Raw genomic sequence first — 16,615 nt, forward strand, 5'->3', positions numbered from 1 at the left:
TTTGATATTTCGATCGATTTGATATATAAATAAATCAATTTGAATTATATATAATTTCCCTGACAGAGTATAACAATAAGATATGCGTTCTGTGACCCGTGGTGTGTTAAGTAGTATTATTCTTAACATTTTACTACAACCTGTTACTCCCCCTATCGGGGGAGGTCTATATGGCCTTCATTTTTGGAACCGGGAGACGGAAGAAGATGATTGTTCTGTCCTCCTACTTCAAATTTGTCAGAAACACAAGTGGCTCTCTCAAAACAGTCCGGACAGAAGATAGATCCATAGATAGGATAGATAGATATACATAGATTGATAGTTAGATAGAATCGATAGAAGAGAAATAGATAGATTTTTTAGATATATAATTACCCTTATAAAGTATAATAATTAAACATGCGGTCTTGGACCCATGGTAACTAAGTTGTGTTAAGTAGTACTATTCTTAGCACTTTCAGCCCTGTAACTCCCCCTATTGGTGGAGGTCTATATGGCGGTTATGATTGATTACCCTGACAAAGTATAACAACAAGACACACGGTCTGGGACCCATGGTAATTTTGTTATCTCTTATCACTTGAATCACTCTTACCCCCCCCCCCCTTTTGTTGGAGCTCTATACGGCCTGCATGATTAGCCTGACAAAGTATAATAAGAAAACATCTGGTCTGGGACCCATAGTAACTAGGTTGTGTTTAAGTAGTACTATTCTTAGAACTGTAATCCCTGTTACTCCCCCTATCAAGGGAGGTCTATATGGCCTGCATGATTACCCTGACAAAGTATAACAACAAGACACACGGTGTTGGACCCATGGTAACTAGCTTGTGTTAATTAGTACTTTTCTTAGCACTTTAATCCCTGTTACCCCCCCTATCGGGGGAGGTCTATATGGCCTGTCTGATTACCCTGAAAAAATATAATAATAAGACATGCGGTCTTGTACCCCTATTTGTGGAGGTCTATACGGCCTGGATGATTACCCATACAAAATATAATAATAAGACATCTGCTCTGGGTCTTGGACCCATGGTAACTATGTTGTGTTAAGTAGTAATGTCCTTAGCATTTTAATAGCTGTTACTCATACTCACCCTATCGGTGGAGGTCTATATGGCCTGCATGATTACCCTTACAAAATATAATAACAAAACATGCGGTCTGGGACCCATGGTAACTAGGTTGTGTTGAGTAGTACTGTTCTTAGCATTTTAATACCTGTTACTCATCCTATTGGGGGAGGTCTATATGGCCTGCATGATTACCCTAACAAAATATAATAATAAGACATATGCTCTGGGTCTGGGACCCATGGTAAGGTTGTGTTAAGTCGTACTGTTCTGAGCATTTTAATACCTGTTACTCACCCTATCGGGGGAGGTCTATATGGCCTGCATGATTTACTGAACAAAATATAATAATAAGACATATGCTCTGGGACCCATGGTCACTTTGTGTTAAGTAGTACTGTTCTTTGCATTTCAATACCTGTTACTCACCCTATTGGTGGAGGTCTATATGGCCTGCATGATTACCCTTACAAAATATAATAACAAAACATATGCTCTGGTACCCATGGTAACTAGGTTGTGTTAAGTAGTACTGTTCTTAGCAGTTTAATACCTGTTACAACACCGAATGGTGGCAGGTCTATCTGGGCTTCATGATTAGCCGCACCCAAACCCCAAAAAAAGCCAAGCGGTCTTAGACTAACACCCATTGCTAACTCGGTTGTTTCAATTAGTACTATTCTTAGCACTTTCATCCCTGTTACTTTCAGGCCTCTTGGGGGTGGTCTACATGGCCATCATGATTAGCCTAACCAAATACTACAATCCAACCTTGGCTCAGTCTTCATAGGCCCTTCATTGGCTGTATTTTGGTAGTACTGTTCTTATTAGTTTAATACCTGATACAACACAGAATGGTAACAGCTCTATATGGCCTGCATGATTAGCCGCACCCAAACCAAAAAAAAAGCCAAGCGGTCTTGGATTAACACCCATGGCTAACTCGGTTGTTTCAATTAGTACTATTCTTAGCAATTTCATCTCATCCCTGTTACTTCCAGGACTCTCGTGGTGGTCTACATGGCCATCATGATTAGCCTAACCAAATACTCCAATCCAATCTTGGCTCAGTCTTCATAAGGCCTTTCATTGGCTGTATTTTGGTAGTTCTGTTCTTATTATTTTAATAACTGATACAACACCGAATGGTGGCAGCTCTATATGGCCTGCATGATTAGCCGCACCCAAACCAAAAAAAAAGCCAAGCGGTCTTGGATTAACACCCATGGCTAACTCGGTTGTTTCAAGTAGTACTATTCTTAGCACTTTCATCTCATCCCTGTTACTTCCAGGACTCTCGGTGGTGATCTACATGGCCATCATGATTAGCCTTACCAAATACTACAATCCAAACTTGGCTCAGTCTTCATAAGGCCCTTCATTGGCTGTATTTTGGTAGTTCTGTTCTTATAAGTTTAATACCTGATACAACACCAATTTAACACAGTATGCTGTGTAAGTGACAAAAACACAGGCCTGATAGAAAATTAAGTTAGATTACACTAGCAACATAATTTAAAATTTTACATTTTAATATTAAAATAATGTTAAGAAGTGCAATGCACATATGAGTGGTCGCACTGGCTGGCTGCTACGTAGGGCAGCAATTAACAACAGTATGCTGTGTAAGTCAGATAGACAGTTAGACACAAGCCTGATAGAAAATAAAATTAGTTTACACTAGCATAATGATTTAAAGACTTTTTTGGGGTATTTAAAGAAAAAGGTTAAGCACATAGATATGAGTCGTGGCTGATAGCCTTGGAAGGGCAGCTATTAAAAACATTAGGCTCTGTAAGTCAGATACACACACGCCTGATAGAAAATACTATTAGATTATAAAAAAAAAGGTTAAACACATATGAGTCGTGGCTCAAAGACTAGGGAGGGCAGCAAGTAAACACAGTAGGCTCTGTATGTCAGCAAAACACACAGGCCTGATAGAAAATGATATTAGATTACACTATCAAAAAAATGTAAACTTTTTTTTTTTAATTTAAATTAAGGTGAAGAAGATATCAGTGGTGGCTGCCTGGCACAGACCAATTAACCAAAAGACTGAAAAAAAAATGAAGTATATTAATACTGTGTGAGCCTGACAGACACAGGCTTGATAGAAAATGTAAATAGATTACACTAGCAAAATTATTTTAATTTTTTTTTTTTATTTAAAATAATGTTATGAATGGATATTAACACTGGTGGCTGGCACAGAGCAATGAACCAGAGTATATGCTGTGTGACACAGGCCTGATAGAAAATGAAAAAAAATTACACTAGCAAAATAATTAAAATTTTTGGTTGGTTAAATTTAAACTAATGTTGTTAGGCAGATATCAGTGGTGGCAGTAATCACAGCATATGCTGTGAGCCTTAAACACAGGCTGAAAGACAGGCAAATGCTAATAAAAATACGTAAAAAAAAAAAAAAAAAAAAACGGCTCGAATTATAGCCCTAAAAAGGGCTTTTTGGGGTGCTGTCCTTGCAGCAGAGATGAGTGGAGTCCTTCTGGACTGTAGTGGACACTAAATACACTAGCCTAGCTATGTATTTCCCTATAATGTCAGCAGCACAAACACAACACGTCCTCTCACTAAGAAAGCAAGGTCGTTATGAGTCTAAAATGGTGGCTTCCGAGTAGCTGGGAGGGTCTGTGAGGGAGTGTCTGATGTTGATTGGCTCTAATGTGTCAGAAGGCTGTGACATACAGGGTCAAAGTTTCCTCAATGCTGACACATAGGGGGCAGATCGAACATCGCATATGTTCGCCCGTAGCTGCGAACGTGAACAAGCTATGTTTGCGGTGAACTGTTCGCGGTCGAACAGTTCGGGACATCACTATTAATAGGTTTATTTAGTTGTGGAGATGTGAGGGGTCAGAGGTATAGGAGCTAATAAGTTTATTTAGTTGCAGAGATGTGGGAGGCCGGAGGTTTAGAGGTTAATAACTTTATTATATTGTCGGCGATGTTGGGGAGCGGCAGAATAGGGGTTAATAACTTTATTATAGTATTGTGATGTCGGGGACCAGCTGTATAGGGGTTAATAACTTTTATTAGTGTAGGCGATGTTGGGAGCAGCAGATTAGGGGTTAATAACTTTATTTAGGTGTCTGCGATGTTGGGGGCAGCAGATTAGGGGTGTTTAGACTTGGGGTTTAAGTTAGGGTGTTAGGTTTAAACTTAACTTTTTTTTCCCCATAGACATCAATGGGGTTGCGTTACAGAGAATTTTCATTCCGACACTTCAGGTGTTGTTTGTTTTTCTAACACTCTCTCCCCATTGATGTCTATCAATGAGCATGTCAAAGCAGCCCTTGGATTTTGTGCGGTATGGAGCTTAAAGCCACCATATCAAACGCACAAGGAGGCTTTTCAGTAATTTGTAATGGAGGGGGAAATAACGCAACATTTTTGGCGTTAGTTTTGCACCCTGTTTAGCGCAAAACTCGTAATCTAGGTGTAAGTTAATTCTACATTTTGAGATCTTTGGAGGAATCTGTATTTGACACAAATGTAATATATGAGAATATTTATGCTAAGTTGGAAAATATGTTTTTGGTGCATTTATTGAGGGCTTTACCTTTATTATTATTGTGACGGATACCCCGGCTACCCTGACTGGGTAGCTCCGCCTAACAGGTCCTTCTTCCTCCCTGGTGATTCTAGCAGGAGCCCACCTAAATGACTAGACAAACTAGCATTCAGGTGAAGTAAGAAATGCTTTATTTCACAGAAAACACAGCTTTTATACATTTTCAACAGAAAAGGGTGGTAGTTATAAAAAATATTATACAATGAGACAAACATCAGACAATGGTTAGTTAAACAAGATTCTAATCACAAAAGGACAATGGACGACTCATACAATAACAGAAAGGCACATAACAGCAGGAGGTCTCAGCATTCGATTGTCTGTGCTGTGTGTAATCTCCTGCTCTGTGTCTCACACCTAGACTGAATGTACAGACACATAACAGCAGGAGGTTGCAATAATCTCGAACATTCTGATTCTGGGGGGTGGGGTTGGGACAGGCAATACTGAATTGGGCTGTCACCTTATACTCCAATCAAAAATGGGGGGTAAGAGTTCAACCCCTGCAGCCCAGTATCCATGACAGTGAGGTTGTAGGGGGGGTGGGAGTTTAACCCTTGCAGCCCAGTATCCATGACAACTCCCCCCTTCCAGTTCGACAGACCCGGCTAGATCCACACGGGTCTACTTGGGGCTGTCCGACGAGCATTCTATTTCAGTCTGCCGGGTAAGTCCATCGGCATTCCCATTGCCCTTTCCCGGCCTATACTGAACGTCAAAATTAAAGGGCTGCAGGGCCAAACTCCATCTTAGTAGACGTCCATTATCTCCTGACACTCGATTAAGCCACACCAAGGGGTTGTGATCGGTGAGGACAGTGAAAGGTTTTCCATATAGGTATGGTTGTAATTTCTTAAGGGCCCATACCAGTGCCAGGCATTCCTTCTCCACCGCCATGTAGCCTACCTTCCTGGGCAGCAGCTTCCTACTGATGTAGGCTATGTTGTGGTCATGCCCTTCCTCATCCATCTGGCTTAACACTGCTCTCAACCCAAACATGGAGGCATCTGTGTGGACACAAAAACGTTTGGTGGGGTTAGGTGCAGCCATGATAAGGGCAGAGATCAAGGCAGACTCGAGGCTCTGAAAGGCGTTTTCACATTCTGTGGACCACAGTACCTGTGGGGGCAGTCTTTTACGAGTCATGTCGGTCAGGTGTTTGGCGAGGGTGCTATAATTGGGGATGAACCTTCGGTAATAGCCGGCGGTTCCTAGGAAGGCTAAGACCTGGGTCTTGGTTCGAGGAGTGGGCCAGTCTGCCACTGCCTCAACCTTGGCCAGCTCCGGCCGCTGATGTCTGCAGCCCACTCGGTGGCCCAGGTACTTTACTTCCGAGCAGCCTATGGTGCATTTGTCAGGCTTCAGGGTCAGCCCGGCGGCTCTGAGGCGATCTAGAATGATGCCCAGGTGGATCAAATGGTCCTCCTAGGTGTTGCTAAAGATGACAATGTCATCCAAGTAGGCACAGGCATAGTCTTGGAGGCCATCCAGCAGGCGATCCACCATCCTCTGAAAGGTGGCTGGAGCGTTCTTCATCCCAAACGGCATGACCTTAAACTGGTAGAGGCCGAAAGGAGTGATGAAGGCGGACTTGGGAATGGATTCAGGGTCTAGTGGGATCTGCCAATACCCCTTGCAGAGGTCAAGGGTAGTTAGGAAGTGACCTCTGGCAATTCTATCTAAGAGGTCATCGACGCAGGGCATGGGGTAGGCGTCGGTTGTGGTTCTGTCATTGAGCTTACGGTAGTCAATGCAGAACCGGGTAGTACCATCTTTTTTGGGGACCAGCACTACCGGGGAGGCCCAGGGACTGTTGGACAGTTCAACAACACCGAGGTCCAACATTCCTCGGAGCTCCCGGCGCATACTGTCTCTAACAGCTTCTTGTTCTCTGTAAGCTGCCTGCCTCAGGGGAGCTTGACCCAGTGTTTCCACTCAGTGCCCAGCCACTGCGGTGTACTCAGGGACATTGGAGAACATCTCCTGGTGGTCCTCTAGTAAATGCCGGACCTGCTGTCTCTGTCCAGCCGCTAACCTCTCATCCAGGATTATGTTGGCTACTCCTTGAGGGGTCTCATCCGGCCCTGGAAGCTCCGGCATGGGGAGGCTCTCCAAGTCTGCCACAACCGGAGCACAGATAGTGGCTACATCTTGGGGTCTTTCTACATACTCCTTGAGCATGTTCACATGAAAGGTTCGTTGGACCTGGTCATCAGAGCATTAGGTGGTGTTATTCAATTGTTCCACCAACCGGTAGGGCCCTTGCCAGGAAGCTTGTAACTTGTCCGTTTTGACAGGCTTCAAGGCTAGAACCCTCTGCCCTACTGTGAGAATTCGGCTATGAGCGTTACGGTCGTACCACCGTTTCTGTCTCCTATGAGCGCCCTGAAGGTTCTCCTGCACCATGGCAGTGAGGTCCTTCAGCCGATCCCTGAACTTCAGGACGTACTCCACAATGGAGGGTCCTTCCTCCCTGGCTGATCCTTCCCAGTGGGCTTGCAACAAGTCTAGGGGCCCCCTTATTTTCCGGTCATATAGCAGCTCAAAGGGTGAAAACCCGGTGGATTCCTATGGCACCTCTCGGTAGACAAAGAGGAGATGCGGCAGGAATTTTTCCCAGTCTTTGTGAGTGGCCAAGAACGTCCGAAGCAATTGCTTCAGTGTCCCATTAAACCGCTCACAAAGCCCATTGGTCTTGGGGTGATATGGGGCACTGTACAGGGGTTTTATCCCACACAGTTCCAATAACTTCTGGGTGACCTCTACTGTAAACTGGGTCCCTTGGTCAGAGACCATTTCTCGGGGGAAGCCTACCCTGGTGAATACCCGGAGCAAAGAACCTGCCACTGTCTCTGCCTGGATATTCGCCAGGGGTATTGCCTCAGGATACCTAGTGGCATAGTTGACTACCGTGAGTATGTATTTTTTCCCGGAGGGGCTGGGTTAAGGTAGGTGCCCTACTATATCCACAGCGATTCTGCTAAAGGGTTCGTCAATAACGGGGAGAGGGTTAAGGGGCACTTTCGTATGGTCCCCGGTCTTCCCTGCTTTCTGACACAACAGGCAGGTCTTACAATAGTCCCTAATGGCTCTTGTGATTCTGGGCCAGAAAAAGACCTGAGTAAGGCGGTGGTGTGTTCGGGAGTTGCCTAAATGCCCAGCCAAGGGGATGTTGTGCCCTATTCGCAGCAGGTCGGACTGATATTGTTTCGGTACCACCAGCTGGCGTTTGGGCACTGGCCCTTTCTTTCTCCAGGAGACCCGATACAACAGACCGTTTTCACATTGGAACTGTTCCTCCCCGGGCCCCTGGGGGTCAGTCCCTACTCGGTCTCGGAAGGGGGCAAGGGTCGGGTTGCTCAGGGTCTCTTGGGCAAATTCAGAGGGGAAGGCCCAGGATAGTTAGTTGGGAAGGAGGGCAGGGACCAGGGTTGAGCATTGGAGGGTAAGGGTAGGGTGTCAGGGAAGGAGAGGAGTTGGTGTGGGAGGTCTTACCTGGGTCCCCAGCTGCAGTGTGTTGGCTTGATGCTGAGCTTGTCTGCAGGTGGTCACTGGGCAGGTGTCCAGGGGAGTATCCCCCAAAAAGGTGGAGACAAGTAGGCCGAGGTCGTTTCCTAGTAGAACCTCTGTGGGAAGATCTGGCATAATGCCCATGTCCACGATACGGGCTCCAGAGCCCCAAACCAGATGGACACAGGCCATAGGGATACGTACAGTGGCACCTCCGGCCACTCGAACCGCAAGGGTTCTTCCAGTAGCGGTAGAAGCTGAGGTCAGATGAGGCTGGATCAGGGTGAAGGTGGATCCTGTGTCCCGTAATCCCTGGGCCGCCTTTCCATTGACCCAAACGGTCTGGCAGTGGTGATGACGGTTGTCGGTAGACACAAGGTGGGCTTCTTGTAGAGTGCCAACCTCCTCTTCAGCCCATTCAGGGTAGTCAGCCGATGCTGGTGCATAAGCGTAGTGGGCATCAGCTGGTTAGGTCGGGGCTGGAGCGCTTACCCAAGTAGTTGGCTGGGGGTGTCTTGGCTGGGCTGCTGGTTTCTGTCAGGCCCGATGCGGGCATTCCCGCCTGAAGTGGCCGGGGTGGCCGGAGGAACAAAGGCCTGGCATCCTGGGGGCTTAGTGGTAACTGCTGGGGGTAGGGCTACAACCGAAGGGCGGGGAGTCGATTGTGGGGCAGAGCAAACTTGGCAGCGGGCATCTGCGCATTGATCGGCCAGGACGGCCGCCTGGTCTGCTGTGGTGGGCCGACGGTCATGGACCCATTCTTTAATTTTGACTGGAACATGGTTATAGAAATGCTCCAGTAGGAATAGCTGTGCAACTTCGGCCCCAGTAGTGGCCTTGCAGCCGGTTAGCCAGGAAGTCATCAACTTCATTGGTGGGTCCATTCTGTCTGGCTGTCCGTCCTGCTTCCTTAGTGCCCGGAATTTCTGCCGGAGGGCCTCTGGCGTGAGCCCATATCGGGCAAGGATACGGTCTTTCACTTTGTTATAATCCTTTTGGTCCTCAGAAGGGGTAGCGTGGAAAGCTGCCAAAGCCTGCCCTGACAATTTACTGATCAGGACAGACAGTCTGTCAGCGTAGGCTACCCCCTGTAGTTCACATTGGGTCTTAAAGACCTGAAGATAACAGTCAATATCCTCCTCCTAATTGGCTCGGAAGGCCCCATAGGGTAGCTTGGGTGGTCAGGATGGAGCCCCTTCTATGGACTGGTGGATTTCTGCTAACTTGAGCTGGGTAACATCTGAGACTATCTTGGTGATGACCTCCTCTGGTTGCTTGGTGTCATACAACGCCAACCGCCACTGCACTTCCCGCTGTATATCGAACGTGGGTGTCCCCGGGGTGGATACTGTACTTGGTGCTGTAACGGATGGCTCATTGCCCTGGTCATCATCTGACCCACCGGCTGCCTGGTCCTCCCCCAGCATTTCTCTGGTGGGGGTAGTTCTGCTCCTAGTACCCGCAGTTTTCCCTCGAGTCTCTATTCAATAATACTTCTAGCTGGTGGTTTGAATGTCCCAGGAAGTTGGAAGCATCCCACCGCTGCCAGCCAATGTGATGGATACCCCGGCTACCCCGACTGGGTAGCTCCGCCTAACGGGTCCTTCTTCCTCCCTGGTGACTCAAGCTATGTAGCCCAAGAAAATGATTCTAGCAGGAGCCCATCTAAATGACTAGACAGACTAGCATTCAGGGGAAGTAAGAACTGCTTTATTTCACAGAAAACACAGCTTTTATACATTTCCAACAGAAAAGGGGGGTAGTTATAACAAATATTATACAATGAGACAAACATCAGACAATGGTTAGTTAAACAAAATTCTAATCACAAAATGACAATGGATGAAACATACAATAACAGAAAGGCACATAACAGCAGGAGGTCTCAACATTCGATTGTCTGTGCTGTGTGTAATCTCCTGCTCTGTGTCTCACACCTAGACTGAATGTACAGACACATAACAGCAGGGGGTTGCAATAATCTTGAACATTCTGGGTCTGGGGGGGGGGGGGGGACAGGCAATACTGAATTGGACTGTCACCTTATACTCCAACCAAAAAAGGGGAGTAAGAGTTCAACCCCTGCAGCCCAGTATCCGTGACAGTGAGGTTGTAGGGGGGTGGGAGTTTAACCCTTGCAGCCCAGTATCCGTGACAATTATCTTTCCCTTTTTTTAACTCTATGATGAACTACATGTTAATTGTTTGCATATTCAATTTGGCAGTGTGAAGATACATTTAGAGCTCTGTATATTAGCTAATTTTACTTTTCATTGTTGTTTATTAAATTAAAAATGTTTTGAGATAAATATTTAACTAAAAAAAACATATTAAATCTCACCCGGTGTCATTAACCTGAATCCTTGCCGTACAGGAAGTAATGAGTACCAGTCAGCTGACAGGCTAAATTATCTGTGATATTTGTCTTTCTTTCTATAAAATTCTAAAAAAAAATTAATTCATCTGTACCCTGGAGAACGTATTAGTGTTACATAAATACACTGACACAAATTTAAATTAAATGCATCACCCAGGATTGAAACATGCCAGGAAAGATTTATTTAACTGCAGGAAATATTTCTTGCATACAATTTACATAAGACAAAATTGTAGGCTAATGGCATTTCTGTGCTACTCCTGTTTAGCTTGTAGAAAATAGTTTTTAATATATGTGCAGTTAGTTACAGATAAAACAATCTATGGTTAAATGTTTGGGAGATATGGAGCAGCAATGCTCATTAACATCTTGACTCATGGAAAGGTGAACCCAAGAACCCAACATTTTATATTCATTATAAACCAGTACTACTGTACCTTGCAGCCAAAAAATACTTTCTCTAATGAGCTTAAATTAATTTTGATCTCAAAATTCAATTCCCATTAAATGGTTAAAGAGACATTACATTTCCAAAAAATATTTTTTAATGACTAATAGTTAAACATGATATATTAATATATATATATATATATACGCACACAATGTACACAAGCTTAAGTACATACTACCAATTCATACATCTAACCCTGCATTCTACATTATCATTTCTTGATCAGTGTAGGATCTTACTTATATATGTCCCTAAAAAGCTATACAACAAAGATAAGACAAAAATTATCAAGAAGCTTTGCAAAGGTTGCTTTACTGGCTGCAAAACAATGCACAAAATTAAAGTTTAAACTGCTTTAAAGCATTTCTTTTGTAAGCACATAATTTAACCATATATAAATATATGAATACAATGTCCCTTTAGCAAGGCAAAGATAGATATCTAGGAAAATAAAATAAAGCCAAACAATGATATATAATGACAAAGTGACAGGAAACAGATGAGGCTAGGCTTCAGTGGAAGTTGGGTTAAACGAAGTGGCCATTCCTTCGCTGTACAGTTTGCGTCTCTGAATTGTTTCTCTGTTCCCAGGGGACACTTAATGGAGTTTTTTCTACCTTAACCAGTGAGCAGAAACCTTCCTCACCTGAGATTGAAGAGTCTCCGTACTCAGGAGGCGGGGAAACATCTGTCGGGAGATAGAAGCTTTGGGATTAATGAAACCTTTTTGGTCCTTTTCATCATTATTCTGTAAAAACATAATACTCATATTATGTCTGCTGCAAACCTAATGTGCCATTACATAGGAAATCACTTTATTGTCAGTCAGTGCGATTCGCATAATGTCACCCAGAATCTTTTAAAATTAAGAGGTTTTTGAAGGTCAATGTCTTGAGTAGGCATGTGAATTTTGCATTGGCCCTTGATAACATGTAGTCAATTGTTTCTTTGTTATAGCGAGAAGAGACCATTTAAGATATATTAAATATTTTTATGCATGTTGCTGTCTGCAAAAAATGAAGATTTTTCTCTGTCAGCCTTGAGGAGGCAGGTGACTTTCTACCAATAGAGTGGAATATGTGTGTTTCCTTTATCAGCCAGTAAGCTTCTAGTAAAAGTTAATACTGTACATAGGCATATGCACATATGCTGTAAGTGCCCATGCACCAGGATTCAAACACCACAGCTTTTCAGAGACTCAGCAGGGGTTTGTATAACACAAGTTAAGGGCTCAATTTATCGAAAGCTTGGTAGACGAGGTTCGCAGTTAAATCTTGTTCACCCGGGGGACTTCCGGTAGCGGCCATCTTAGTGGTCGCAAAAAATCTGGCTCCAGAGGAGGTCTGTTTAATTTGTCAAATATATCTGTTTTGATGCAGTACTAGTAAAGATATTTAGCATTTAAATGTGTTAGAAGATATCAAGCATCGAACGGTATAATAATTTTGGAGATTTTGACCTCACAACGGAGAATAGTCAGCAGCAAGGGTCCGCATCATGTTAGATCGGGGCAGGTCTCAGCGGCGAGACATCGCCGAGTTAACCCTCAGCTGCAACCTCCTCTCTACATGAGAGGCTACCCATGCATTTGTTGAGTGTAACATCATTTTGGATCTTTGCGGAGGTTTAATAAAGAGATTGGATACTCCAGATATGTACAGTGCTACTAATAAGGCAGAAGAGGCCATGTGGGAGCGGACCATGTGGGAGCGGAGGCTGCAATCTCTAATCAATCTGCATTTTTTAAACTTAGAGCTAAGTTTAAAGGTGGCGATGACTTTGATAAAGCCAGCAGCTATACAAAAGCTGACAACCCCTAATTCAAAGAAACCAGAAACCATGGAATTTTCTACTGTGACTCCTGCTTCTGAGAAGCCAATACTGATCAACCAGGTGAAAGCTGCAGAGAAAACTTCAGGGACTACACTATCCTGCACAAGAAACTATGCTCCGCAACAGGAACCTTTGCTATGAAATTACCCCCCAGATCCATACGAGTGTTTCAAAGAGAGGACTCCATCACGCAGTTCGGAAGCTTGATCAGTGTTCATAATACAAGACCCTGGCTTCTTATGGCCCACAGACCTTGAACTGGTAAAAAAATATGCTGCAGACCGCCTCACGGTTCTGGAGAAATCTGGAGTGGGTTAAACTATACATATCCTTCTTCAGCCAGCCTGGGCAAGACAGTAGTGATTTTAAAGAACTGCTGATTGAAGGACTTTTGTACATGCACACTGGAAACAGGATCACTCATCCCTATACTCAGAGACCGGTTCACACTATTGTGAGTATTATAGCTAGGTGCAAGGCAACAGTCTGCTAACGAACCACCAGTTAAGGAACTTATACACATTTAACATAGCTAAGTGAACTCACTCAGAATTGTTCCCCTAAAGGTGCTCTTGGTCCGTGTCCTTACTACAATCTGGGGATTTCAGCTACAAAAAGATCTCCCTGATCAGCTACAGCCAAAAGTTTTGTTTTAAAATACTCAGGTTATTGCTGGCTTAACTCACTTATGGTTTAAATGTAAATGTTCAACTTCTAACACACACATGCATGTATGGACTACCATGAGATTACACACTGATAGTAAATTTATAGTTATGCCAGCTGCCTCCAGCCGGGGCAGCCTGGATTATATTTTCTTATGTGTGACCCATCACAAGAGAAGTAGTTGCAGAGGGAAATCCAGCACTGAAGTTAGTGTTTAACCATTAAAATATATTCTAGCTGGAGATTCATTAGCTACCCCTCATTGATTTTTATAGTTCTGACATTTCAGAGTTAATTGTAGTAGATGCCTGTAATAATTTAAATACTAAAAAATTTTTTTTTACTATTGAGTTATCCCCTTATACCCTGAGTTTAGCATAAGACTTATCTAGCTGGCTGTTTATCTGAAGTTTTCAGGAAATTATATCCTCACATTTACCTCTATGAATGACAGCTTTAGGCTTGAGAACTTTAGAGTTAACTTGTTTTATTCCTTACTTCCTTCACACTACTAAGGGTTGTCTCCCTGTCCCTAACCACTAATGCCTTAAAGGACATAAATTGATTAATCTCTACAAGTGGGTCCTGCAGGGATTGCTGCCTTAAAAGCTTTATCCAGGTCTTCTGCCTCTCAACAATTTATGTTTGTCCTGTAATTTAGAGACAAAGAGGCCCATTTATCAAGCTCTGTATGGAGCTTGTGGGCCCCGTGTTTCTGGCGAGTCTTTAGACTCGCTAGAAATAGCAGTTATAAAGCAGCGGTCTAAAGACCGCTGCTCCATAACCTGTCCGCCTGCTCTGAGCAGGCGGACAGACATCGCCGCAATTCAACCCGATCAAGTACGATCGGGTTGATTGACACCTCCCTGCTGGCGGCCGATTGGCCGCGAGTCTGCAGGGGGTGGCGTTGCACCAGCAGCTCTTGTAAACTGCTGGTACAATGCTGAATACAGAGAGCGTATTGCTCTCCACATTCAGCGAGGTCTGTAGGACCTGATCCGCACTGTCGGATCAGGTCCGCAAAACCTTTGATAATTTGGCCTCAAAGTTTGTAGCAACTAGAGATCTCAATATGCAAATGTTATGTTTAAGATCTGTTAACTCTTTTTGTCTTATACTAGACACTCGTAAATTAGGCACATAAGTGACCATTCCATGCTATATCGTTATTCTCTAATATTCTATCGCCTACATTTAGAGTTTTGTCGGTAAAGACCCGCGGTGCTAACGCTCCTTTTTTTTCCAGCGCACCCTTAAGACAACGCTGGTATTTAGAGTTGCCTGAATGGCTTTGTTAGCCTCAGAAAAGGCAGTGTTGAGCATAATTTAGCTCCACTTCAACCCTCAATACCAGCGCTGTTTACGGTAGCGGTAAGCTGGAAAAAGGTGCTCGTGCACGATATCCCCATAGGAAACAATGGGGCTGAGCTGGCTGAAAAAAACCTAATACCTGCAAAAAAGCAGCGTTCAGCTCCTAACGCAGCCCCATTGTTTCCTATGGGGAAACACTCTCTAAGTCTACATCTAACAACCTAACATGAACCCCGAGTCTAAACACCCCTAACCTTACATGTATTAACCCCTAATCTGCCGCCCCCCCTACATTATATTATTAACCCCTAATCTGCCGCTCCAGACACCGCCGCAACCTACATTATAGCTATGAACCCCTAATCTGCTGCCCCTAACATCACCGACACCTATATTATATTTATTACCCCCTAATCTGCCCACCCCCCCAATGTCGCCGCCACCTACCTACACTTATTAACCCCTAATCTGCCGACCGGACCTCGCCGCCACTATAATAAATGTATTAACCCCTAAACCGCCTGATCCGCACTGTCGGATCAGGTCCGCAAAACCTTTGATAATTTGGCCTCAAAGTTTGTAGCAACTAGAGATCTCAATATGCAAATGTTATGTTTAAGATCTGTTAACTCTTTTTGTCTTATACTAGACACTCGCACAAATTAGGCACATAAGTGACCATTCCATGCTATATCGTTATTCTCTAATATTCTATCGCCTACATTTAGAGTTTTGTCGGTAAAGACCCGCGGTGCTAACGCTCCTTTTTTTTCCAGCGCACCCTTAAGACAACGCTGGTATTTAGAGTTGTCTGAATGGCTTTGTTAGCCTCAGAAAAGGGAGCGTTGAGCATAATTTAGCTCCACTTCAACCCTCAATACCAGCGCTGCTTACGGTAGCGGTAAGCTGGAAAAACGTGCTCGTGCACGATATCCCCATAGGAAACAATGGGGCTGAGCTGGCTGAAAAAAACCTAATACCTGCAAAAAAGCAGCGTTCAGCTCCTAACGCAGCCCCATTGTTTCCTATGGGGAAACACTCTCTAAGTCTACATCTAACACCCTAACATGAACCCCGAGTCTAAACACCCCTAACCTTACATGTATTAACCCCTAATCTGCCGCCCCCCCTACATTATATTATTAACCCCTAATCTGCCGCTCCAGACACCGCCGCAACCTACATTATAGCTATGAACCACTAATCTGCTGCCCCTAACATCACCGACACCTATATTATATTTATTACCCCCTAATCTGCCCACCCCCCCAATGTCGCCGCCACCTACCTACACTTATTAACCCCTAATCTGCCGACCGGACCTCGCCTCCACTATAATAAATGTATTAACCCCTAAACCGCCGCACTCCCGGAAATTATAATTAGAAGGGGAATTCTTTATGATACTTTACCTATGTGTACTGATAATTAATGTACTGTCTTATATTTTTGTATCACATGATTATTGAGCAGAATTTGTATTCCCCTTCATTGGAACATTAGTTCGTATAGACCCACTAAACTTCTAAGAGGGTCCAAAAGTGGCGCTATATTATCAAATTTCCTCCTTTCTCTGTAAATTTTAACATAGTAATGAAGCCCAAAAGTGGCTTTAGTTTGCAAAAGGAGGTGACATATCCATTAACGTTTAATTAAACAGAGGTTTCAACTACATAGGTCACAGATATCTATATAATTTAGTTATTTATGGCTTAAGAATTGGACATTGCTTTACCTGCTGTGAAATTAACAATGTGCAAGTGATTTGTTTTTCGTTCTTTTTTTTGAGTCTTAAAAGT

This window comes from Bombina bombina, chromosome 9 (assembly GCF_027579735.1).
Source record: "Bombina bombina isolate aBomBom1 chromosome 9, aBomBom1.pri, whole genome shotgun sequence".
Classification (NCBI taxonomy): Eukaryota; Metazoa; Chordata; class Amphibia; order Anura; family Bombinatoridae; genus Bombina; species Bombina bombina.